Genomic DNA, 25,558 nt, shown 5'->3' with positions numbered 1-25,558 from the left:
AGTTAAATTTTCCCATCTCAGCGGCTCTTCTAGCCCCAGCAGGCCTCCCAAGGAAACCCCTCCTCCTGAGACTGTCCCAGGCTCCAGAGCCTCCAGAAACCGTCTCAGTGAGAGTTTTTCTGTTGACACTAAGGCCATTATGCTGTGTCTGTGGGTGGAAATATGTGTTTATTATTCAAAGCCTTAAGTGTGTTTTCCCTTCATTTCATTTAAATGAGAATTTATTAGTCCCTAAGTACATGCCGTTTATTTAGTGATGTGTTGGTAACAAAGTGGAGAAAGCAATGAATAAATCTGAGCAACTGACAACCTAGCAGGAAAACAACTTGTACATCAAGCCAGAAGCCAGTGAGCAGAGTCCCTGGGCACCCACGGGCAAGCCACTCTCTGGTCCCTCCAATTAAAAAAAAAAGAGAGAGAGAGAGAGATTTATATTTTAGAGCAGTTTTAGCTCACAGCACAATCCAGCAGGAAGTAGAGAATTCCCATATACTCCCTGCCTCCCACACATACAGCCTCCCCCACAATTAGCATCAGGAACCACACTGCTACACGTGTTACAACTGATGACTCTACATTGACACAGTACTACATGGTCGATACATCTCTGTCACCAAAGTAACTAGTTTACATAAAGTTTCATCCTTGGCGCTGTCCGCTCTGTGGGTCGGGACAAATGTATAATGACCTACATTATCGTATTATATGGAGCAGTCTCACTGCCTGAAAAATCTCCCCACGCTCCACTTACTCATCCCTCCAGCCCTCCCAGCTGCTGGCAACCACTGATCTTCTTACTGTCATCATTGCTGTGCCTTTCCCAGAAAGCCATATAGCTGGAATCACGCCGAATGGAGTCTTTCGGACTGACTGCTTTCACTTAGTCATGGACTTCTAAGGTTCTTCCCTGTCTTTTTGTGGCTTCACAGCTCATTCTTTTTTAGCATGGAACAATATTCCATTACCTGGATGCACCACAGTTTATTCATTCACCTCCCAAAGGACATCTTGGTTGCTTTCAAGTTCTGGAAATTATGAATAAAATTACTCTAAGCATCCATGTGCAGGTTTTTGTGTGGATTTGGTTTCAGTCCATTTGGGTAAATGCCTTGGAGTGTAATTGCTGGATTGTAAGGCAAGAGTATGTTTAGTTTTGAAAGCAGCCACCAAACTGTCTTCCAAAGTGTCTGTGCCACTTTGCAGTCCCAGCAGCAATGAACGAGAGTTCTGGTGGCTCCACGTCCTTAGCAGCATTTGACTCAACATTCAGAAAACTAAGATCATGGCATCCAGTCCCATCACTTCATGGCAACTAGATGGGGAAACAGTGGAAACAGCGACAGACTTTATTTTCTTGGGCTCCAAAATCGCTACAGATGGTGACTGCAGCCATGAAATTACAAGTCACTTGCTCCTTGGAAGAAAAGCTATGACCAACCTAGACAGCATATTAAAAAGCAGAGACATTACTTTGCCAACAAATGTCCATCTAGTCAAAGCTATGGTTTTTTTCCAGTAGTCCTGTATGGATGTGAGAGTTGGACTATAAAGAAAACTGAGTGCCAAAGAATTGATGCTTTTGAACTGCAGTATTGGAGAAGACACTTGAGAGTCCCCTGGACTGCAAGAAGATCCAACCAGTCCATCCTAAGGGAAATCAGTCCTGAATATTCATTGGAAGGACCGATGCTGACGCTGAAACTCCAATACTTTGGTCACCTGATGCAAAGAACTGACTCGCTGGAAAAGACCCTGATGCTGGGAAAGATTGAAGGCAGGAGGAGAAGGGGATGACAGAAGATGAGATGGTTGGATGGCATCACCAACGCAACAGACATGAGTTTGAGTAAACTCTGGGAGTTGGTGATGGACAGGGAAGCCTGGTGTGCTGCAGTCCATGGGGTTACAAAGAGTTGAACACAACTGAGCGACTGAACTGAACTGAGCTGAAGGCAAGAGTTTTGAAAGCAACCATTAAACTCCCTCTTCCAAAGTGTCTGTGCTACTTTGCAGTCCCAGGAGAAATGAACGAGAGTTCTGGTGGCTCCACGTCCTTAGCAGCATTTGGTGTTGATTCCTCTACTTTTTAAACCACAACTTTGTTTAATTGTGTGGAAACCATTAGAGAGCCAGGCATAAAGCCAAAATGACTCTCTGAGTGACAAAACTGAATGCCACATCCTGTGATATCGATTTGGCAGTGTTTCTTATGCCCTTACTCATAAAGCCACTGTACTCTTATTCTGCACAAAACACAGGTGTTCTGTTTCCCCAACCTGCCAACAACTGAAAGCTTTGAAGAGATGGAGAGACCGAAACTGTAAAACCAAAGACACAGACATTAGCCTGTTGACAAAGGAGTTAACAAACAAGTATGTAATCTTGATTCTTTAGAGGCATACCTGTATATCTACTTGTCATAACCAGAGTTTATAAGAATGACCTTAAAACACCTGTTGAATGAAATGGCATTCAAGATACCACAGCTATTAAAAAATTAAGGCTTGGTTCCAATTGTACCAAGTGGTTAGACAATTAGAAGAAAGAGAGCTGGAAAGAAAAGAGTATTGGAATTCCTTAGGCATTTCTTGAGATCCTGTTATGTCCTAAGGTGAACTCAAAAGTAAATGGTATGTGGTTCCCCTTCTTGGGGAAATCCTTTTCTAGCATTATCATATAATTATAATTGAACATGATAAATGTTATAGCACATTATTTATAAAAGTGGCCTGAGAACATAGATGAGTTGGCTGTTAAGCTTACAAGAGCAAGAAAAGCTGCAATCGGGGCTTCCCTGGTGGTCCAGTGTTTAAGACTCCACACTTCCACCACAGTGGGCACAGGTTTGACCCCTGGTTGAGGAACTAAGAACCTATATGTCTATAGGGCACCCTCCCCCACCTCCAAAAAAAAGCTACAGTAAATATTGGAACTAGGTTGGAAGGATTTTGCTGTTTGGTGAGGGGTGGGTATTTTAAGGAAGGACATTCCAGGCAGAGGGAGCAGACTTTAAACAAAGTCATGGAGATGATGGTATAGTCAAGAATGTAAAATCAAAGATTGGGTAGCCAGGAGATGGGCCAGAAAGTTCCCCAAAGGCCAGCTGATGATTGCCTAGTGTGTAAGGCCAAGGAGTATGGATTTTATTCAAAAGGTAACAGGTTGCTATTAAAAGCTTTAAGTTGAGAAGCTCCATGATTAACGTCTGCTTTCAACGCATGCTCGTGCTGAAGGCAGGAGAGAACATGAATGTAATGGGTGGAGAGTGGAGGCAGGGAGACCAGGCAGAGGTCCCCAGACTCGAGAAGAGGTGACAGGTAGGCTTGTTATGACTGAGCGGTCTGTTAGGGGTGCTGAGAGGAGAGGGCAGAAAACGTGTAGTCAAGCACGGTTCTGGGTAATTTGGGCGAATGGGACCAACCAAGAAAGGAATTTTTATAAACCTGAGATTTATTTTTTTTAATCTTCATGATCCTCTGGTGGCATGAAAGAAGCTGAATCTTTAATACTACTTCAGTTTCAAGCTTATTTGATATTTTCTTGCTCCACCCAAGAGAACATCACTTGAATTATGCCATAAAGCTAGAGCCAAATGAATTCAGTTCATTTTTCTAAAAGTTCCAAGTAGGGACAGACAAATGTGTACTCAGAGAACAAATTTCAAGCCAAAATGACCACATATAGTCTGAAGTTTGGCCATCTAATGTGGTTACCACTGACTCTTTGTGGCTATTGAACATTTGAGATGTAGATACTACCCTGAATTGAGATGTGATGTGAGTGTAAAATACACACAATTCATATCAGAGTGCAGAGACTTAGTCTGAAGTAAAGAACATAAATGCTCTGTTAATAATTTTATAATATTACATGCTGAAATAATATTTTGAATATATTGGATTTGAAGTAGGAGGTAGAATGAGCCTCTCAGCTGGACAGCTGGTGTTTGTCAAGCTGATAATATTACCAAAATCAGTTTCACTAGTTTTTTTTCTTTTTAAATGCAACAACTAGAAAATTTTAAATTACATATGTAGCTCACATTGTTTTCCTGTTGGACAACACTGGTCTAGGAAGTTGGAGTTTTGTGGTGTCAGTGCTGAGGGACTGTACAGAGACCAAGTATTTATTTTGCATTATTGCTTCTTCCTCACCACCTGATGTTTTCTAATATTTTACTATGTAGCCTTATTCTCATTAATAAACAAGTAGTTACCATAGCAACGGCCACACCACTCTGTATTTACCACACCTGGAGGGAGAGATATAAACAGACATCAATCTGTCATTCATGTTTATACGGTTCTGTTTTTTAATGTATATCTGGGTCTTCCTTTGCAAAACAGAGCTCTGAGTGTAGGAAAATTGACTTCTAATTTCCATCTATGTCACTGGCTTTCTTTGGGTCTGGAAAAGAAGAATAATTACCCCATGCCCACTTCAGAGGGATATGTGGGTAGTTACAAAGAATTTTGCAAACTATTCTTAGGGCAGGAGCATGCTCAGTCGTGTCCAGCTCTTTGCGACCCCGGGAACTGTAGCCCACCAGGCTCCTTTGTCCATGGGATTTTCCAGGCAGGAATACTGGAGTGAGTGGGTTGCCATTTCCTTCTCCAGGGTATCTTCCCAACCCAGGGGTCAAACCTGCATCTCCTCTGTCTTCTGCATTGGCAGGTGGATTCTTTTACCTGGGAAAGTCCCATTCTTAGCACAGAGTATCAGTCTAATGTCACATAGTTTAGTATAGCCGTGGTATCAACTATTAATACACTGTTGCAGGCAGGCAAGAAGGGCAGGGGAGGTTCCTTTGGCCGATAGGAGTGAGGAAATGCAAAAGGGAAAAAAGAGGTCAGACCAAGAAAAGCCAAAAGGAGGTTAGCGTTTGTTAGCGTTTGTTCCCTAGACTTTAACAGTCTTTTTGGAGCATTTCCCATCTTCAGCAACAAGTCTCCACTGGCTAGGAGGAGACTAGGAACCCAGAGCCACCACTGTATACAGTTCATCTGGCTTTGACAAGGAAAAAGCAAACAGGTTGGAGTATTTATTATTTTTTTATGTTGATCATTTGGTGACTCAGACGATAAAGAATTTGCATGCAATGCAGGAGACCCAGGTTTGATCGGGTCGGGAAGCTCCGTTGGAGAAGGGCATGGCATCCCACTCCAGTATGGTCACCTGGAAAATCCCATGGACAGAGGAGCCTGGAGGGGTACAGTCCATAGGGTTGCAAAGACTTGGACATGACTGAGCAACGAACACTTGAAGTGTTATGCTCATTTATGCCCCCCAAGTTTCTCAAAGATCCCTCATTCCTGGGTCAATTCTGTCTTAACATACTTGCCACTCAATACACATCATCTGAACAGAGATGACTGATGCTAAGAAAGGGAAATTAGGACCGATCTTCATTACCTTCACCCAGGACAGTGCTGGCTCCAAAAATTTCTATAGACTGGCTTTAAGAATTTCCATGTGCTTGATAGCAGAGGCTGGGGGTTTGGCCATGAAGTGGTGTTTGCACATCAAGCTTGCAGTTTTCAGTTGGGTGTCATGCTTCTTTGAGGTAGCTGGAGGAGGGATGTTGATGATCAGGGTCGGGGCAGGGTTTTGGCTGAAGACGCTAAAGACCTCTCCACTCAATCTACCCCTTTGAGATTTCAAGGAACTTAGATATTGTGGCTAAAGTAATAAACATTCTAGGTTTTGGATTTCATTTGCACAGGTGTCATTAAATCTGTGTGAAGCTGTTCAACTGATGATGAGCTCTGTCATTTGCAAATCCATTCACTGATTCATCTAATCTACAAACCACCACCCTAAATGAAAATCAAGGATACTGCTACAGCTACATCTCAAGATGTTACATTTTGAGAAATCCCCTAACTCAGCATTGACATTCAGAAAGTCCTAAACCTGGAGAAGGAAATGGCAACCCATTCCAGTATTCTTGCCTGGATAATCCCATGGATAGAGGAGCCTGGCGGGCTACAGTCCAGGGGGTCACAAGGAGTTGAACGAAACTGAAGCGACTTAGCACACATACTGCCCAAGAAAACTCAAACCTCAGGGGAAATAAAAAAAATACACTACAGAAATGCAGTGGCTCTGCTGAAGTTGCAAGAAAGGGTGATCGTCTTTGTTTGGTGTTTTGAGCGTCTTGCCCTCCGCTCCAAGGAAGGGAGAGGGAGGTCGTGGGGGTAGGAAGGAGTGTGGATTTCTGATCACAACTCAAATGGCACTGTTTGAATTATATAATGGAGCCGCTGGGAGTCAGGTGACAGGCTCACTGAGTAATTCCCTGCAGAAGGAGACAAACTGCATGTTAAAAAGCTCAACAAATACTCTGAAAAAAGAAAAAAACAGAGCCCAGGCTGTGAGTTCCAGACTTCCAAGCTTCAGCTTCCTCTGAATTCTCTCTGAGCTGAAACAGCTGGGTGAGCTGGCAGAGTCCCAGGCCTCCCGAGGCTGCGGAGAGCCAAAGCCAAGTGCAGGTCGGGGGCTCCGGTCTGGATCACCGGGTTACTTTCTGTTTCATTTCGAAATGTGCCCTGTTTCTGAAACTGGTGGCTCCCCATGTCAAGGAAAACACAGGACTCCTTGGAGAGGCCAGCCAGGCTTTTAAGAACCGGGGCTTTGCGAAGGTAAGAAGCTATCTGCGACGGGCTGGGGGCTGCCTCCTGGGAGCGGTCTGGGTGCGAGCAGGAAACCAGCCAGGAGGAGTCTGCTAACTTGCTCTGGGATCTGAAGGAGGCTGGAGAAACCGTCTGTGAGGGTTTTAAGGTTAGGAAAGGGATGAAGATGGACCCTTCCTGCCTGGATGGGTGGCTACCCGGTCTTTGATGAGTTAAATTCATCCCCAACTCCTGTCTGATCTTTTCCCCTGCCCCAGTTCCATCCCATGGAGGAGTTGGTCTGCCTGTCTGGGAGCTGGCATGAGCTGGCCTGGGGCTGGGAAGAATGGAGAAGGGGCTGCCTGGCACTGAAAGGCTGTCTGGGCGTGTGTAGCATGTGTATTTCAGAGCCTGACTCTTGAGAAGGCTGTTGTTCAGGCTGAGAAAGCACAGCCTTTGGGGAGGCAGAGAGCAGAGGAAGATACATGTGTGAACAGAGTTCGAGGTAGGCATTTGAATCATAAATAATTTAATTGCCGTTTGTGTGTTTGTTAATTGGATTTAGTATTGGTTTTATATTTTCTTCAGTTTGGGGACTTCCTCCTTTCTGGAGCTGCCAGTATCAGTTGATTGGGCTTTTCAATCCTCGGACTTTGGTTCATTGGCTCTCTTGGAACCCACTGGTGCCCTGGTAGATGCCTGGAAATCAGAGATTGATTAGACAACTGCTGCTGTTTTCTCAGATCTGGGGGGATTCATTTGCAAATCTCACTGCCATGGAGACTTGCTGGGAGACCTGGATGCCTGCTTAGGAACCTCAGGAAGTTTCTGATTTAAAGAGACAGGAAAGGAAAAAAAAATCGAACCGGCAGTTAATTCCAGGAAGGTGGGTGCAGGGTTGTCAAGGATCAAAAAGAAGGATGACTGGGAAAATGAAAGGATGAGTATAGGAACAGGTTTGGTGGGATCCCAGTTCGGGCTGTGGCATTTTGAGGTTTGCAGCATAGAGATAAAAATCAATAAGCAAACTGATAACAGCTCACTTGTTATGAATAAGAAATGCTACAATAGATCTTCTCCCCCCACACCCCACTGACTTCTAGAGAACCTGAGTAATAGGCAGGGCATGAATTTGGAAGAGTTCATCACTAATTGCTATTTTGTTTGACCACAGGAGATGCGCTAAGCCAAATATGCGAATGTCAGAACCAAAGGGAAAGTGTTCTTAGAATAATGCCTATGGAGACGTTATCAAGTTTCTGTTGTCCTTCCCCAGTTCTCCATCCTACTCCTAGTTTGGGGCAGATTATATGATTTGAGTGTATCATATAAAAACTCCTTGCTGCTGCTGCTAAGTTGCTTCAGTCATGTCCGACTCTGTGCGACCCCAGAGATGGCAGCCCTGACTGATAACAATTATCACTGCAAAAGGATATTCGGGTACTAGAATAAAAAAGATCTTGAGCCAGTTGTTTCTTTTTTAAATTTATTTTTAATTGGAGGAAATTACAATATTGTGTTGGTTTCTGCCATACATCAACATGAATCAGCCATAAGTATACACATGTCCCCTCCCTCTTGAACCCCAACCTCCTCCAACCCCACCCACCCCTCTAAGTTGTCACCGGGCACTGGATTTGAGCTCCCTGCATCATACAGCAAATTCCCACTGACGCTGTTTTACATATGGTAATGTGTATATTTCAATGTTCCTCTCTCAGTTCATCCCACACCATCCTTCCCGAGCCAGTGGTTCTTAAATCTTTGACATTATGTACCATATTTGGGAATCGAAAAGACTTAGTTGATGATGAATTTCTAGACTTCTCTCTCTGTTGTGGCCCTGACACCCATCTTCTGATGCTCAACAAACAAGACTAAACAATGACAACAAAGCCAAACGGCGTAGCATAATGAGGTTTCTAATTAAAGCCCACTTTGGAAATATGATCGATAGCATGATATTATAAATATTCACAATAGAAGAAAACAACTTATGGAGCCACTTATGCAAGCCATGGCAGTCCCTCAAGAAAGCACCACTTAAATAATTAATGTCAGCACGCTGAGTTCTTTTTTATCAAGATTTCTCTTGGTTGAAACTTGCTGGAAATCTGCATTTCTGCACTTCAATAATATAATGAGGGTGGAATTTGCTAAGGATGACCTCCAGACACTGCAAGAGCCATCAGCGCCTTCCAAATCACAGAAGAGAACACCATGCTCTGAATAGTTTCAGTTTTGAGTGCATTTTTCTTCTTCTCTAATTCTTTAAAATTTGGTAATCTGCCTAAATTGTAGTGCCTACTTTTTCACAGGCTAGAATCTGCCTGCCAAGCAAGAGACTCAAGTTCAGTCCCTGGGTGGAAGATCCCTTGGTGAAGGAAATGGCAACCCACTCCAGTATTCTTGCCTGAGAAATCCCATGGACAGAGGAGGCTGGTGGGCTACAGGCCATGGGATCACAAAGAGTCGGACATGACTAAACAACAAACAACATTTTCCACACCAAGAACCAGGGCTTGTAGATTTATAAAGGACTTTTGTAAGAAAGTGCTTTCAGTATAAGGACAGTTTGGAAAATGCAGTTCAGATGCCAAGTTGCAGTTCAGATGTCCACTTCTGGGACAGTTGAATAGTTTATGGGACAGCTGGTCAGAAGATGTAAAATTGGAGAACTCTTGAAAATCTCGTCCTCAAAGAAATATAGATGCTTTGGTTAAAAGAATAAGACTTTTGTGTTCAGATCGACTTGGGTCTCACTCCATTTCTGTCGCCTGTTCAGTGAGTGAGCCTGGGCAAGTTTCTTGAGTTTTCTAAGGTTTAGTTTCTTCCTCTGTAAAATGGGATAGTGAAGCACTTTCCTGGGAGGTTGTATGGGAGTAAATAAAATAATATGTGAATAGAGCAGCACCTAATATAGTTTCTGTGTTACTAAGAAACAGAGTTTCCTTCTCAATAATGCAGAAGAAAAATCACTTTAGATAATCCATAGCTAATGAATAACCGGTAACCACTGTATTTGTCTGCTAGGGCTTCTGTAACAAAATACCACTAGCTGGGATGGCTTAAACAACAGAAATTTATTTTCTCACAGCCCTGGAGGCTAGAAGCCCAACATCGAGATGTTGGCAGTGTTGTTTTTTCCTGAGACCTCGCTCCTTGGCTTGAAAATGGTCACTGTCTCGCTGGGTCCCTACGCAGCCTTTCCTCTCTGTGAACACCCATGTGTCTTTTCCTCTTATCAGGAAAGTGAAAGTGAAGTTGCTCAGTCATGTCTGACTCTTTGTGACCCTATGGGCTGTTTACCAGGCTCCTCCGTCCATGGAATTTTCCAGGCAAGAGTACTGGAGTGGGTTGCCATTTCCTTCTCCGGGGGATCTTCCCGACCCAGGGATTGAACCCGGGTCTCCTGCATTGCAGGTAGATGCTTTACCATCTGAGCCACCTGGGAAGCTCCCCCCAGCGCCCCCGCCCCAACCCCCCGCTCAGCATCCTATTGGATTTGGACCCCACCCGTATGACCTGATTGATTGACGACTCAGGTCTTGGTGGCCGCTCGAGGGATCTTCATTAAGGACACAGCCTTAGTTGCCCCGAGGCATATGGGATCTTAGTTCCCTGACCAAGGATTGAACCCGTGTACCTGGCATTAGCAGGCGGATTTTTAACTACTGGACCACCAGAGACGACTTCTCATCTCATTTAGTTTTGATTATCTCTTTCTAGGCCCCGTCTCCAAATACAGTCACATTCTGAGGTATTGGGGATTAGGGCTTCAACATATTAACTTGGGGGGAACAGAATTCATCCCCATCAGTTCAGTTCAGTTCAGTTCAGTCACTCAGTCATGTCCGACTCTTTGCGACCCCATGAATTGCAGCACGCCAGGCCTCCCTGTCCATCACCAACTCCCAGGAGTTCACTCAAACTCATGTCCATCGAGTCGGTGATGCCATCCAGCCATCTCATCCTCCGTTGTCCCCTTCTCCTCCTGCCCCCAATCCCTCCCAGCATCAGAGTCTTTTCCAATGAGTCAACTCTTCGCATGAGGTGGCCAAAGTATTGGAGTTTCATCTTTAGCATCATTCCTTCCAAAGAACACCCAGGACCAATCTCCTTTAGAATGGACTGGTTGGATCTCCTTGCAGTCCAAGGGACTCTCAAGAGTCTTCTCCAACACCACAGTTCAAAAGCATCAATTCTTCAGTGCTCAGCTTTCTTCACTGTCCAACTCTCCCATCCATACACGACCACTGGAAAAACCATAGCCTTGACTAGACGGACCTTTGTTTGCAAAGTAATGTCTCTGCTTTTGAATGTGCTATCTAGGTTGGTCATAACTTTCCTTCCAAGGAGTAAGCGTCTTTTAATTTCATGGCTGCAGTCACCATCTGCATAACACCTATCAATTAAAAGGTATATTCTTGTTCTAGGAATTTGTCAGGTTTATAAAAGAAGATGGCATCTTTCAAAAGGAAAATGATGTCTTAATTCCCATAGGGGGACCATGCCTTGGAAGACAGCCTGGTAGACCAGGGCCAAGAGTCAAGAGAAGCTGGCCCTCCCTGGCATATTTCAACTAAGAGGGAGAACGAGGACCTTGTGTTGTTCACTTCCACCTGAGTGTTCTGTAAAGAACTAGCCCATTGTCACTGGCAGGGCTACATGTCTACAGTGACAGCTGATCTTGGAGGATGGATTTAACATTGTTTGGGATTGGATGCTCCTCTGAGGTCAAAAGTATTATGGCATTTCACGGGCTCAGCATCCTACTTCCTTTCAATGTTCTGTCTCTTTAAGGAAATCAAAGATTTATCCTGCCACCTGGGTTTCTACTATGCCCAGCTGGTCATGTGTACTTTTCACTATTTCCCTAATCAGTCTCCAACTTTCCCAGGTCCCATTCAGTAGGAACCATGATATTCAGTGACGTGATTGCCTGAAGTGTTCACACATGTGCATACACACCTTTATTTATCCTACAAACAGAATTTGTGAGTAGAGAGGAAGATGATTTGTAAGTGATATGTACACATTACTTCCTTTCTGAATTTCAGATCCTTGATTTCAGAGAAAGCGATATGGAGCCCAGCTCATATGGGAACTGATGGGAACTGATGCCTTTTCTGAATTGAAGCAGAAAGTCAGGGAAGAGTGGGTGATTCACAGATGTACACAGATAAGGGTGGGCGTGCTCCCTCCCACCCCTCCCCATTCGCAGCGGCCCCTTTAGCTGCCATTTTTTTCAGCTCATACTGTAAACAAGTGTCATTTTTGTGGTCTCTTTAGGCTCATGCTCTACGCTTTTTGTTGTTGTTTTTGTTGGTTTTGGGGGGGATCTTGCTATTTAAAATAGTCCCCATGTGTAGTACTGAAGTGTGTCTAGCGTTCCTAAGCCCACGAGGGCCGTGATGTGCTTTGTGGAGACAGTCTGTGTGTTACATATGCCTTGTTCAGATGTGTCATAGTCGTGTTGGCCACAAGTTCAAAGTTAATGGATCAACAATATAGGTGGTGCTAGTGGTAAAGAGCCCGCCTGCCACTGCAGGAGACACATAAGAGATGCCAGTTCTATCTCTAGGTCAGGAAGATCCCCTGGAGGAGGAAATGGCAACCCACTCTAGTGTTCTTGCTTGGATAATCCCATGGACAGAGGTGCCTGGTGTGCTGTAGTCCATCGGGTCGCAAAGAGTCAGACACGACTGAAGTGGCTTTGCACACACACAAGAGGTCTTTAAACAGAAACACACCTAAGACAAGGAATAAATGATCAGTTGATGAAAACATTGGAACCGGAGCCTCTCAGGAACCTAACCCTATACTCCCCTAGGAACAGCAGTTCAGCGTTTCACTAATTCAGTATGTACAGTGACTTCATAGATCCACTGTACATATCAGAAAGACACTGGGAATCACTTTTCCACAGAGATGCAAACTGGGGTTGGAAGAGATAACGACCTTGTCAGAGGCTATGTAGTAGCAGGCACAAAACCAGTTTACAATAATGTGGTGATTATTGTGGTTGTTCAGTTGCTAAGTTGTGTCCGACTCTTCGTGACCCCATGGACTGCAGCATACCAGGCTTCCCTGTCTTTCACTATCTCTCGAACTGGGATTAAAGATCGGGCTTGAAAACAGACATGCCAGTTATGTTTGAAGCACTCACTATTTTCCAGATACTGTTAAGAGGGTCTAGCTAAATGATCTCATTGAATCCTTACAACAGCCTTATAAGACAGAGATTATTATGCCCATTTAACAGGTAAGTACAGTGAGGCTCAAAGAAGGAAAGTCACTTGCCCAAGGACACCCTGCTTATAAAAAACAGAGCAGAGGTTTCAGAGCCAGGCAGAGTGACCCTGGAAGTTGTAATTACAGAGACAAGTTTTGTAGTTTAAGATCTTGGAGAAAGAGCTCCATTAATGTTAATAGTACCTATCTGTTCTCTAGTTTCTTCTTTTTAATTTTAATTTTTCCAATATCCCATCTTTACACTGCATGGTTTCCTACTTTCCGTGTTTTTTTGCTCAAATTCTTCTCTCCCCCAAGAATGCTCTTCTTCTCTCCAGCTTTTAGATTTCTTTCTTTCTTTCTTCTTTTTTTTTAATGTTGCAAGGAGGTAAAGTTATTTGGTAGGTGCAGAAATTGAACACTTTATGTTATATTGTGCTGTTTAATTTTAAAAGTTTGAACATTTCAAGGTTTCCTAGAATGTAATATATGTTACTTAAGAATTATTCTCTGAATATTACTCAGGCATAAAAAAGAATCAAATCTTGCCATCTGTAACAACATGGATAGATCTAGAGGGTACTATGCTGAGTGAAATGTCAGACAAAGACAGATATCCCATGGTTTCACTTACATGTAGAATCTAAAAAACAAATGAACAGACACAACAGAACAGAAACAGATTCCTAGATACAGAGAACAAACTGGTGGTTGCCAGAGCAGTGGGGCAGTGAGTGAAAAAGGTGAGGAAGATGCAATGTACACCCTTTCAATTATAAACCAAATGAGTCATGGGGCATATAGTCAATGATATTGTCATGACATTGCATGGTGACAGATGGCAACCAGACTTATCCTGGTGGTGGTTTTGCAATGTATAAAAGTATTGAATCACTATGTTGCACATCTGAAGCTAATATAATATTGTAAGTCAATTATACTTCCATTTAAAAAGGAAGAATTGTTCTTCTAATCACTCTCTTCATTTCACGCTAATAGTGTTGTGGTTTATTTACAGATGTTCTCATTAATAGAGGAAATATGATTATGCTGTTTGTGTATTAGATTTGAATAACCTGACATAAAATGACATACTCCTTATTTTGCATTTCATCTTGGATATCAGATACCTTTGAACATTTTTAAAGACACAGAGTCTCTCATTAAGTTTCCCAAATCTGTATCACCAAGACTCACTTGCCTATGTCCTTGTGATACTAAGAAATTATACCCTTCCCTTAACACCTAGGTGTTAAGGGTTATTTCCACAGGACTCCTAGTAGTACTGTGCCTGGAGATAGAATAGTTTCCAAAAACAGAATCTTTCTTTTAAAAAGTGCCAGAGCTGTTTATTATGTTAAAAAACAAACAAGCAAACATATTAACAGCATCTAATAGGGAAAAAAACTCCTGTCAGAATCTTCGGGCTCATTCTCTCTTTCTACAATGCACCCTCAGATATCCAGAAGGTGGGCTTTCTCTCTGGCCACACGGAAGATGCCCCCTAGGGCTGTGAACTCCATCAAAACATTTCTGCTCAGAGTTCAAAGGCTGGAGGTTGTAAGAACAGGTAGCTTGAATCTCTGTAGGTAAGTGGGAAAGAGTTCACCTACAAAGGAGCTGCTATTCTTTGAAATAACTCAAGTCTGAAACCCTTCCTTTGTAAATTAGAAACAAACCTCCTGAACTGTTCTGAAACCCAGAGAGAGCGAGTTGCAGTGCTGCTGGTGAACTGTGCTATATACTCAGGCAACTGTGACGCTTAGGTGAGCAAATTCTGTGTTTGTATTGAGATCTGGTAATTTCAGAACAAAGGCAAAGACAAAGAAACCTTAAGGAATCTTGGTCCTGTCCTTAAACTGCCAGGGCGTGAAAGGGAGCTGGGGAAACATGCAGCCATGTTTGATTCCACGAACACTTGAAACCATCCTTCAAATATTCTGGATGGAATAAAGTCCAAAGTGTTTTGCCAAACCCCAGGGAAATTAGCTCCATATGTTTCTGATTTATTTATAGTTTAATCATCAAAATATTGCTTTGCAGGGACTGGTTATGTCCAAGAAACCTTTTATGAGCCATTTTAAAACATTATCTTGAAAACAGGAAGCCCTGTTTTGCCAAGAGCTAGCAGATGCCTGAGCAGAGCTCTCCATATTGCCTCTGTGGAGTCTGTGCTGTGTGGTGTCTCCACTCACTAGAAATAAAGAAATCCTTCAGGGGTGATAACCCAAGGGAAAGAGGGAAGGTGACTGTAGGCTTCCATGATTTCCACTCAAACTCCTTCTCTTTCACGCCCGTTTCACCGTATGCCATTCGTGTGTTAGTCGCTCAGTCGTGTCCAACTCTTTGCAATGCCAGAGACTGTAGCCCACCAGGCTCCTCTGTCCATGGGATTCTCCAGGCAAGAGTACTGGAGTGGGCTGCCATTCCCTTCTCCCGGGGATCTTCCTGACCCAGGAATCGAACCTGGGTCTCCTACGTTGCAGGCAGATTCTTTACTGTCTGAGCCACAAGGGAAGCCCATTTGCTAAATGATAATTCAGGAGGTAACTTCTCTACCAAAATTATATTAGGATCTTCGTCCTTAAAAACCGAAGGTCGAATTTCTTAGAAAACAGCAGCTTCAAAGGAGCCATTGTATGTATTAATAGGAAAACACTTTTTCTCTTTATTTTGAAGTTTTTAAAAAAATAAACTAAAATTCTCAAGAATTTTTTTTTAAAGCCTCCTAGAGGGGCTTTACATAATGTTTATGCTGGTTTTTTTCTCTCATTGCTCTTCCTCAGTGGGTTTTTAAAGTAAGTTTCCCGATCAGTTTAACGTGGGAAATGGTTAGAAATGAAGATTCTCTGAGCCCACCTCACACTGACTGCTCCCAGTGGTTCTCAGACTACCCATATGTCTGAGTCACTGAGGGTCTCAGTGATTTCCCGCTGAGCTCCAGCCCGAGAGTCTCTGATTCAGTCGGTCTGGGTGTGTTACCTGACAACTTGTATTTCTTACAAGTGCCCAGTTGATGCTGCTGGTCTTGGGACCCCACTTGGAGAACCATTACACTCTTCCCAGTCCTCACCACTGGCTCACCATTGAGTGGAAGTTCAATTCAGTTCAGTCACTCAGTCGTGTCCGACTCTTTGTGACCCTATGGACTGCGGCACACTAGGCTTCCCTGTCCATCATCAACTCCCAGAGCTTACTCAAACTCATGTCCATCGAGTCGGTGATATCATCCAACTGTCTCACCCTCTGTCTTCCCCTTCTCTTCCTGCTTTCAATCTTTCCCAGCATCAGGCTCTTTTCCAATGAGTCAGTTCTTCACATCAGGTGGCCAAAATATCGAAGTTTCAGCTTCAACATCAGTCCTTCCAATGAATATTCAGGACTGGTTTCCTTTAGGATGGACTGGTTGGATCTCCTTGAAGTTCAAGGGACTCTCAAGAGTCTTCTCCAACACCACACTTCAAAAGCATCAATTCTTTGGCACTCAGCTTTCTTCATTGTCCAACTCTCACATCCATACATGACTACTGGAAAAACCATAGCCTTGACTAGACGGACCTTTGTTGGCAAAGTAGTGTCTCTGCTTTTAAATATGCTGTCTAGGTTTATCCTAGCTTTTCTTCCAAGGAGCAAGCATCTTTTAATTTCATGACTGCAGTCACCATCTGCGGTGATTTTGGAGCCCAAGAGTGTTGAGTGAAAGGAGAGACTAAAGCAGAGGCGAAAGTGGAGCCCATTCCAGGTGCATCCAGTAATGGTTACTTGAGGATGTGTTTCAAGGACTTAACAAGGATACTATCTATGTAAATTCCTGTAGACCATTGTTCATGGCTGAAGAAATGAAGTAGTTTATGTAATTGGCCTCCACAAGATTTAGTTTATAAAGTAGAAGTGCCACCAAGCCAACATATATAGAATACCTACAGTTTTCAGGGATTTTCGTGGATTAGAATGTCTTCAGGCTTTAAAATGATGTGTAAGTAGGAACTAAACGCATCTGGTGACATGAGCTTTTTCTGTCATTAAAATGTAAGAGAACTTTCATTGCATAGTTAAATGCAATTGGTTAAAGTATATTGAGCGTATCATGGGGAAAACGTCTTCAGTGAGAATTGTGTAATGGAGACTGACTATACTGATCTTCAGGCAAATCAAGAAGCTGGGTTCAGTGAAGGCATTTCAGCAGAGAGGTGTGCTACTCTGTGATGAGCTGACAATACAAAGAACTCATAGAACCTTCTTGCTAGAAGGGGTTCTCGAGCTTCCAAATACGTTAGAATCACCTGGGAATCTTACTAAGAGCCGACGCTGATTGGGCAGGTCTAGAGCGGGACTCGAGGTACTGCGTTTCTAACAGTCTTCCAGAAGATGCTAATGCTGGAAAAGCAAGGTTCTAGAGTAGTGGTTCACAACCAAGGGAAGCCTTTGAAAAATTCTAAATCAGACGTGCTGGCTAGGACTCAGGCATAGGTGTTTTTAAAGCACCCCAGGTGATTCAAATTTGTAGCCAGTGTTGAGATGCTCTCACCTGGAAAAGCAGAGTTCCTCTTTCTAGGCCACCTCTCTCAAAGTCAGATGCCTTGCTGGAGTCTTTGGTGAGTATCAGACTGCGGTGAATTCATACTTGACTTCTCGAATAAGAGGCTGAAGTGCCTGTTTCTATGTTGCTGATAAAAGAAAGAGCCAAATGCTTTACATTCCTGTTGTGTTGACTACAGACAGAGTTAGCATCTAGCTCTGAAAATTTAGCAACTGCTCTTGTATTCTCTCCCCCACAGAGGTTCTCCATTCTTACTGACTTTTCTTCCACACAGTTTTTTTTTTTTTTTAATTTAAAAAACTGTTTAACTTCCTCATTTACTCTTATAAGTGAGCTAGGGGTACAACCAGCCTTGATACACCACAAAAATGCTTGAGTACTTAGACATATCTTTGAGAACTCAGAACCCTGCACACACGTACCTACACACACACAAAGAACATTTTGCTTTAAAGATGTCAAGAGCAGATGTTACCATCCACTTGTCTCCCAGCATAAAATAAACATAATCTGACTTCTGTGGAACATCTGATTCTGGTTATAACTGCACCCCAGTGGATCTTTTTGGATGAGTCACTTTCAAAGTGTGCCCGTAAGTAGCTGAATGTGCTATCTGTGGCTGGGTAATTAAATTTTGTATACTTAAACGTTGGAGACTGCCTGCCAAATACAATTATTTCAGTTGTAGCCTAGTTGATGCTGAACTTCTCTTCCTCACAGTAATTAGCCAACAGGTGCTGTTTCTTCTGAAGTTCTCTTTTCGTTTATGATTAAAAATAAAATAACTATGGCAAGATAGAAATGGCTATATCTTTGTTTATTGTGGTAGATGGATACAGAAGCAATTTGCCTAATAACTATATCAAGCTACTTAAATGTTAAACCCAAAAGAAGGGAACCTAAGTGCCCAGCCTGTTTTAGAAGTTAAATTAATCCTCCCCAAAGCCATGCTTCTCCCACCTCAGTTTTTTGGCCAGCAGTATGATGATGACAGGCTTATAAAGCATGAAGATTTTGGATGCCGTATAAATGTTGCCCTTTATATGCTGTGAGTAGTTCATGGGCATGAATCTAAGAATGAAGGAAACAATGATCATTGCAAAACTTGTCTTCTTAACCATATCTCCATGAATTGAAACTGTGTGGTAACAATCAGTAGAAGGATCGGGAACAGAAAGGAGGTGGCTGGAACAGGCAGGAAGAGATGCTTCACGCTCTTCGGTGCAGCGCATCCGCTGAAGTGAGCCCCTGTGCGCTCCACCCTGGCCCGTGTGCGCGTGCGCTCAGACGCTTCGCTCATGTCCGACTCTCTGTGACCTCATGGACTGTAGCCCGCCGGGCTCCTCTGTCCGTGGGATTCTCCAGGCAAGAATCCTGGAGCAGGTTGCCATGCCCTCCTCCAGGGGCTCTTCCCTTGGAGTTAACTCAATGCGCTCATGTTCCTGGGTGAGCAGCACTAACCGGCTAGTGCGAGAGGAAGTATTTTGGGAACCTTTTTGTTACTGACTAGGGTTCTCAGCTTCCTCAATCAACAGAAATTGATCAGGAGAGCTCCAGAACAAATAACAGTTTCCCTTGCTTGCTTGCTTCGGGAAGGGAGGGCAACCGCATTCCTCATTGCTTTTGTATGGCTTTTCAGAAGTGGCAGTTGGGTTTTTCCTCTTTTTGTCCATAATTCCACCCAACTGCCCATGCAAGCAGTTATTTTTAGTCCCTTAAAGTTTCTTGGTATTTTGTTGCTCCTGGAAGCATTGCATCCAAGGGTCTCAGGTCCCAGCCTGTCTCACTTTCACTTGTTTCTTTTCTGAGTTCATTAATTTCCAATAGCATTTCCAGTGCTCACCTGCAGCTCCCAGTAGCCTGGGGCCTGAAACTCATCTCTTGGCCTCTTTGCACACCACACTTAACCTGTGTTCCTGTCAGTACTTAGATTTCAGAGTCTGTCACAGACGCAGGGTTGGCCACCCTGTCACTTATGACACACCCTACAGTCCTGGTGAGAAACTTCCTGCCCAACCTCATCCCCAAGGATCCCACTCCCATGGTGACAGCTTTAGCCGCCCATCAGCAACAATGCACCAGACCACTTAGAAACCTGGGTGGAAGAAGTGAAGTGAAGTCGCTCAGTCGTGTCCGACTCTCCATGACCCCATGGACTGTAGCCCACCAGGCTCCTCCATCCATAGAATTCTCCAGGCAAGAATCCTGGAGTGGGTTGCCATTTCCTCCTCCAGGGGATCTTCCCGACCCAGGGATCGAACCTGAGTCTCCTGCACAGCAGGCAGACTCTTTACCATCTGAGCCACCAGGGAAGCCTGGGGTAAGCAAAATGGAAAGGATCTGGCACTCAGATCACTGAAGACGCCCAGGCAGTATGGAGGGAAGGGAAAGGGAGCTGGGAGTCAGCTTCCATAGACTAGGGGAGCCGATTCCCGCCCCACCTGTCACCCTGCCCCAGACTTTGGGTCCATTTGTATGGCCACCTCATGCGAAGAGTTGACTCATTGGAAAAGACTCTGATGCTGGGAGGGATTGGGGGCAGGAGAAGAAGGGGACAACAGAGGATGAGATGGCTGGATGGCATTACTGACTCGATGGACGTGAGTCTGAGTGAACTCCGGGAGTTGGTGATGGACAGGAAGGCCTGGTGTGCTGCGATACATGGGGTCGCAAAGAGTTGGACACGACTGAGCGACTGAACTGAACTGAACTGATATGCTTCTCTATAACAGTGGGTCTTCTCACCACTGAGACTGGAGGTTTGTAGTGGGGGTTGAGGAGGAGAAGGGGAGCATTTAAATTTGTACATCCTTAAAAATCATGATTTGAAAGTGTACCCTTTAAATTTCAGTTTTCCGGTAATACTGGAGTTTCTGACCAATAAAACCCACTTCCCTTCAGGGAAACTGTTTAGGTAGACCCTGTTTTCATTTTTGAGAAAAAAAAAAGCTGATGTGGAATTTTGACGTGATGGTCAGTAAGCTCACAGGTGTCTATTTGTTAAAATTTTGTATTTTCTTGAAGCAAGGGCGAACTGCATTTGGAATCCATCTGAGGAAATATAGATTGTGGTTGTATAGGGCAGGGCGAGAACAAGGAATGATGGTACATGGACGCTTGTTTGCTTTTTAGGATGTTGAAAATGTTAAAAAATTAGATTGTGGTGATGGTTGTACAGCTCTGTAAATACACTGAAAGTCACTGAATTGTATGCTTAAAATGCACGGATTTGGGGGTATATAAATTATGTCTCAATAAAGCTGTTAAAAAGGCATCTTACAAACCCTGCTAAGAAGATTTGATGCTTTCCCAGGTGAGGCAGGAAGGTATTGATGGTGTCGATTCATGCACCACCTGCATTTTAGCAAGCTCCCTGCAGGATTATACACACCGCTGCTGTGCAAGATGGGGTGAGGTTAAGAAATCTAGCCTCTGCCGAGCGTCTGCTGGGCGATAAACGCTGCACAGGCCCTTTAGACACATCATTTCATTTAAACCTCATGGCAACCTACTGGTACCTTTACTCTAGCTGGATGATTTATTGCTGTTGCTATAGAGATGTAATTCGATCGGATCTGAAATGCAGACAACCACTGCTTTAACTCTGAAACAGTTATGGCTCAGAGAGGGGAAATAACTTCCCCAAAGCACACAGACAGTAAGTGGCAGAGCCAGGGTCGGAACTCAAGGGCTGTCTGATTGATCTGAGGCTTTGCTCTTTCCGTTCCCCCCTGCTGCCCTGAGATTGGGACAGTTAGGATGCTTGGATTGAAGCCTCCGGTAGACTGGCCAGCATTAATACTTTCACATGACCCTTGGATTAGTTTCTTGTTGCTGTTGTAACAGATCACCACAGATTTAGTGGCTTAAAGAAACCACTTTTCTTTAAAAAGTATAAAGAAAAATTTGTACTTTTCTAGTTCTGGAGATCAGAGGACCAAAATCAGTCTCAATAGGTTAAAGTTAGGCTTGGTTCCTTCTAGAGGCTCTTGGGGAGAATCCAGGCCCTTGTGTTTTCCGGCTTCTGGAGACCAGTGTTCTTGGCCCCTGGCTCTTTCTTTGTGATGGGATCCCTGCAACTTCTGCTTGTCAGCACCTCGCCTTCCTCTCCGACTTCACCCTCTTGCTTCCCTTTTATAAGGGCTCTTGTGATTCCATTGCCCATCTGGATAACCCAGGATAATCTCTTCAACTCAAGAGCCCTAGTCCCTTCCATGTGTAAGGTAACATATCCACAGGCTGGGGGACTAGAATGTGAATTTAGTTGGGAGGGGCATTATTCTGCCTACCATACTCCCACTCTAGAAGCCTATGTTTGAAAGAAGTCTTGGAATAAATGTAACCTTCCATATTTTGACCTTGAACATAAAAGCTGCTCTCTATTCATAACAACCAAAATCAAGACTAGAATCAAATAGTACTCATTGTATGTCTCCAATTTGTCTCTTGAAACTTTAGAGGAATAAAATAAATAATAGACTGGATGAGGTGCCATTAAGAATATTACTTTCCTTTGAAGCTGTATTATTAGTCGATAAATTGAGTATTACTTTAATATGTCAAGCCCTCGGAGAGATTTCACTTTAAAGGAATGTGAATGTTTGGACAAATGAGAACAAACGCACGTGTGGCAGAGTACTTATCTTGCTCATAAACTTTTTTGAGGCATGCTTTCTCTTCTACAGTGTCATCTAAGACAACTATGTGCTTCATAAGGCACTTTTTTAAAAGGTCAGGGTCTTGTTTTTTAAAGGTTTTGTGTATCTATGTTGCTGTAGTTTTTACTTCCAACAGCAACATCTGAAATTGTCGAAGTCGAGGACCGAATTACAACAGAAGATAAAGAGCCAAACCTTCCCCCGACTGACCAAGAGTAGAGTATAGAAAAGGGGGTTTATCTACTACTACGCAACGGTCCAGAGCTCGGAGGGGTTGTTCTCCCAAAGGTGGGAAATCTTACCATATTTTCAATGTACATTCAAAATATTGAGTGGTAGGAATTTGGGAGTTGAAGAGGGTAGGGTTGTTCCTTTAGCGCTTTAGGAAGATTTTCCTATGTATTCTCATCTCTCTTTGACTAATAATGATGCCTTTCTCTATAACTCCTGTCATCTTCACAGAATACATTATCTTCTTAATTTTTTTAGTCTCTTATAGTCAGCATATCACCATGGACTTTTTCTACTCTTCAATTCAAATCCCATGACAGACTTCTGCTAAAAGTAGTACTTTGGTTCCAAACTGTCCTGAACCCTTAGCCAGGTTTAAGCCTCACTCTCCGATAGATTCCTGGGGGACTCAAGGTATTTGCCGTTTGCCATTGACTGCTTAGGTGACCTTGGATCACCTCAGTTTTTTTGTTTTTGTTTTTATGAAAGCCAAACCTATCAGGGTAGTCTAATAAGATGTGAGGTGCCTTTCAGTTCTAATATTTCAGAAGCTCAGAACATTTAGTAGTTATGGGAGCCATGGGTTAGATCGTGGTCTGGGGATCCCAAGAAGTTGACCCAGAGATAAGATTCTGAGTACCAGTAGTTTGCGAGGTGCGCTCAGGAAATACTGGTAGAGGTGTAGGGAAATAAGACAGAAAAGAGAAGGAAGGCAATGAAAGTTACTATCAAGCCAGTTACTGCCGTATGCCACACACCTCCAAGTTATTCCAGTTGAAGAATGTGGAACCTGCATATTCGTGGACTCCGTCTCCATCGTCGGTCTGAGGTCTTGTCTCTGTAGCACTTCTTGCTCCTTTTTTCCTTTATTCAGAAAAAAAAATCCTCTGTGTACAGTTGCTGGCATTCCCAGTGCCCAGAAAGCTTTCTGATTATGGAAATAGGATACGGGTGGGGTCCTGACTACGTCACAATGTGTGTGAGAGGAGTGGGGTAGCATGGGAAAGAAACGGTCAGCTGGGAAAAGAGAAAGCACCGGTCTGATATTTTGGTTCCTTTTAAACTTGCCATGAAGATTTCAGAGATTCCAAGCCATTGTTTCTGTGATGTTTAGCAGTGTGTGCATGCTATGTCCTTCAAGGTGGGCATGGGACCAGAGAATAAATTTGGAGCTAAACGTTAAAGAGGGCTTCCCAGATGGCACAGTGGTAAGGAATTCACCTGCCAATACAGGAGACTCAAGAGATGCTGGTTCAATCCCTGGGTCAGGAAGATCCCCTGGAGAAGGAAGGAGCAACCTGCTCCAGTGTTCTTACCTGGAAAATTCCATGGACAGAGGAGCCTGGTGGGCTACAGTCCCTGGGGTCACAGAGAGTCAGAAACATTAAAGAACAGCTCATCAGAATACTACCCAGAGTGAAAAGGGTGTGTGTTAGTAAATTATGGATGCTTTAATATTGTTTACATAGAAAATCTGCAGTGACATTTCCTCTCCTACCCATTTTTAAGGAAAACATCAAAGCGTTATAATACTGTGACAACATAACTAACAAGGAACTCGTTTTTACTTACTTAGTATCAAAGGTTCAGCGACCAAGAGCCTTCCCTTCTGTACTGTGGGTCTTTCCTTTAGTGTGAAGCCAGTGCTTTGTGTAAAATGGGCCAGTTGATTCTGGGATCATCCATTGCTTCCTAAAGAGCTGCAGCATTCAGACACGCTCTTAGAAATACGTGGGATGGGAGGAATAGGATAATTCAATTCATTCTTCCCTTCTGAACTTTATTTCTGAGAACCTGACTTGCCAACATCTATGAAACATAGAGGAGGCTTAGCAATCAATCACGAGGGGAGGAGGTGACAGAAGAGGGAGGCTGGCCAAGCATCCCTAAGCTTCAGTCATTTTGTATTTCAGCACAAGAGAGCAGGATTGCTGACTGTTAGATTTCCTTTGAGAGGCAGTATGCAAGCGGCATATTGAGTATTCTGATAAAGCCAAGTATAGGTGTAACCCTTTAAGGAAATAGTCAATCTGGTTAAAAAGTGAAACTCCTTGGGTGAATATTAGGTAAAATTTGACTTACATGAAACTTAGAATAAGAGCAGACCTTCTAGAGCACCTAATTCAAACCTCTCATTTGACTCAAGAAGAAACCAAGACCTTGAAAGTTCACAGATTCATCGTCAGGATTACTCAGCCTATGGACCCAAGTATTCTGAAGGACTGAGGCTGCAGCTGCAATACTGTGGCCACCTGATGTGAAGAGCCAACTCTGGAAAAGACCCTGATGCTGGCAAAGATGCGGGCAGGAAGCGAACTGGGTGACAGAGGATGAAATGGTTGGAGCATCACCGACTCGATGGACATGAGTTTGAGCAAACTCTGGGAGGTGGTGATGGACAGGGAAGCCTGGCATGCTGCAGTCCATGGGGTCACAAAGAATTGGATACAACTTCAGGACTGAAGGACAACAAAATTCGGATACTTTGTCCAGTGTTCTTTCTACTCTACCACATGCCTCTCTCTCTCTCCTCCTCCTCCTCCCCACTTCTCTCTCTCTTATACGCACACACACACACACACACACGCATGAAGTTCATTCAAACAACAAAACGCTTAAATTGAAAGGACAGCTGTCTAGGATTTCTTTCTTTTACCTTATCCCCACATTTAATAGCTTCACACCCACACCCCAAGAAAGTTATAAAGTTGCCCTTGGCTTTACAGTGATAAACCTCAAACACTGAAATCTCTAGTCAGATAAGGTCTGCAAGGATTTGTGCCGTGGAATCTGTTTAACCCTGAGAACAAAATAATTGACGGTTACGTAAGGACAGAGGTTGAAGGAGCACGCCGCTAAGATCGATGAAGGAGCTGGTTTCACTGAAACCGTCTTCTCTAGACCTTGTCTCTGTTTGATCTCCACTGTATACCATACAACATTTAGTTTAAAAAAAGCGATATTTCTGTATCGTCGATCCTGCTTCTTTTTCCCTGACCAGCTCCAATGTCATTGTCCTCAACATTTTTGAACCTCAGTCTCCCTGTGTCTGAATGATACCTCTTGTTTTGAAGGGGTATTTCTTAGAAAAAAATGCAAAAATGTTTGACTTGGGTAATGGAGGAGATGCTATCTCCCTGTGAACATATTGCTGGGTCTCTTCCCAGGGCTGCAGAAGGGGCCTGTGCCTAATTTAAGCGTATCATCACCTTCAGGATATATCTGCCCGTATGTCCCGGTATCCTCCAAGATGTTCCCCTCTACCTCAGGAAATCTGCCCATAT

The 25,558-nt window shown here is 43.6% G+C and overlaps 1 protein-coding gene across 4 annotated transcripts in view; it reads left to right on the top strand.

Moving 5' to 3' along the window:
- The window catches only part of PHACTR1 (phosphatase and actin regulator 1), a 527,559-nt gene that overhangs the window by 221,955 nt on the left and 280,046 nt on the right, over positions 1–25,558 (top strand). Inside the window, exon 1 of one of the 4 annotated variants that reach the window (XM_027525395.1) lies at positions 6,333–6,641. The exons of 2 other annotated variants lie outside the window; for them this stretch is intronic. The gene's annotated coding sequence lies outside the window, so the exon portion shown is untranslated. Of the gene's footprint in view, positions 1–6,332; positions 6,642–7,033; positions 7,117–25,558 lie in introns of those variants that run through there. One more of the 4 variants, XM_027525396.1, reaches the window with a different exon arrangement.

This window comes from Bos indicus x Bos taurus, chromosome 23, assembly GCF_003369695.1.
Source record: "Bos indicus x Bos taurus breed Angus x Brahman F1 hybrid chromosome 23, Bos_hybrid_MaternalHap_v2.0, whole genome shotgun sequence".
Classification (NCBI taxonomy): domain Eukaryota; kingdom Metazoa; phylum Chordata; class Mammalia; order Artiodactyla; family Bovidae; genus Bos; species Bos indicus x Bos taurus.
The sequence above is the reverse complement of the archived record's forward strand: the minus strand, read 5'-3'. Positions and strand labels throughout refer to the sequence as shown.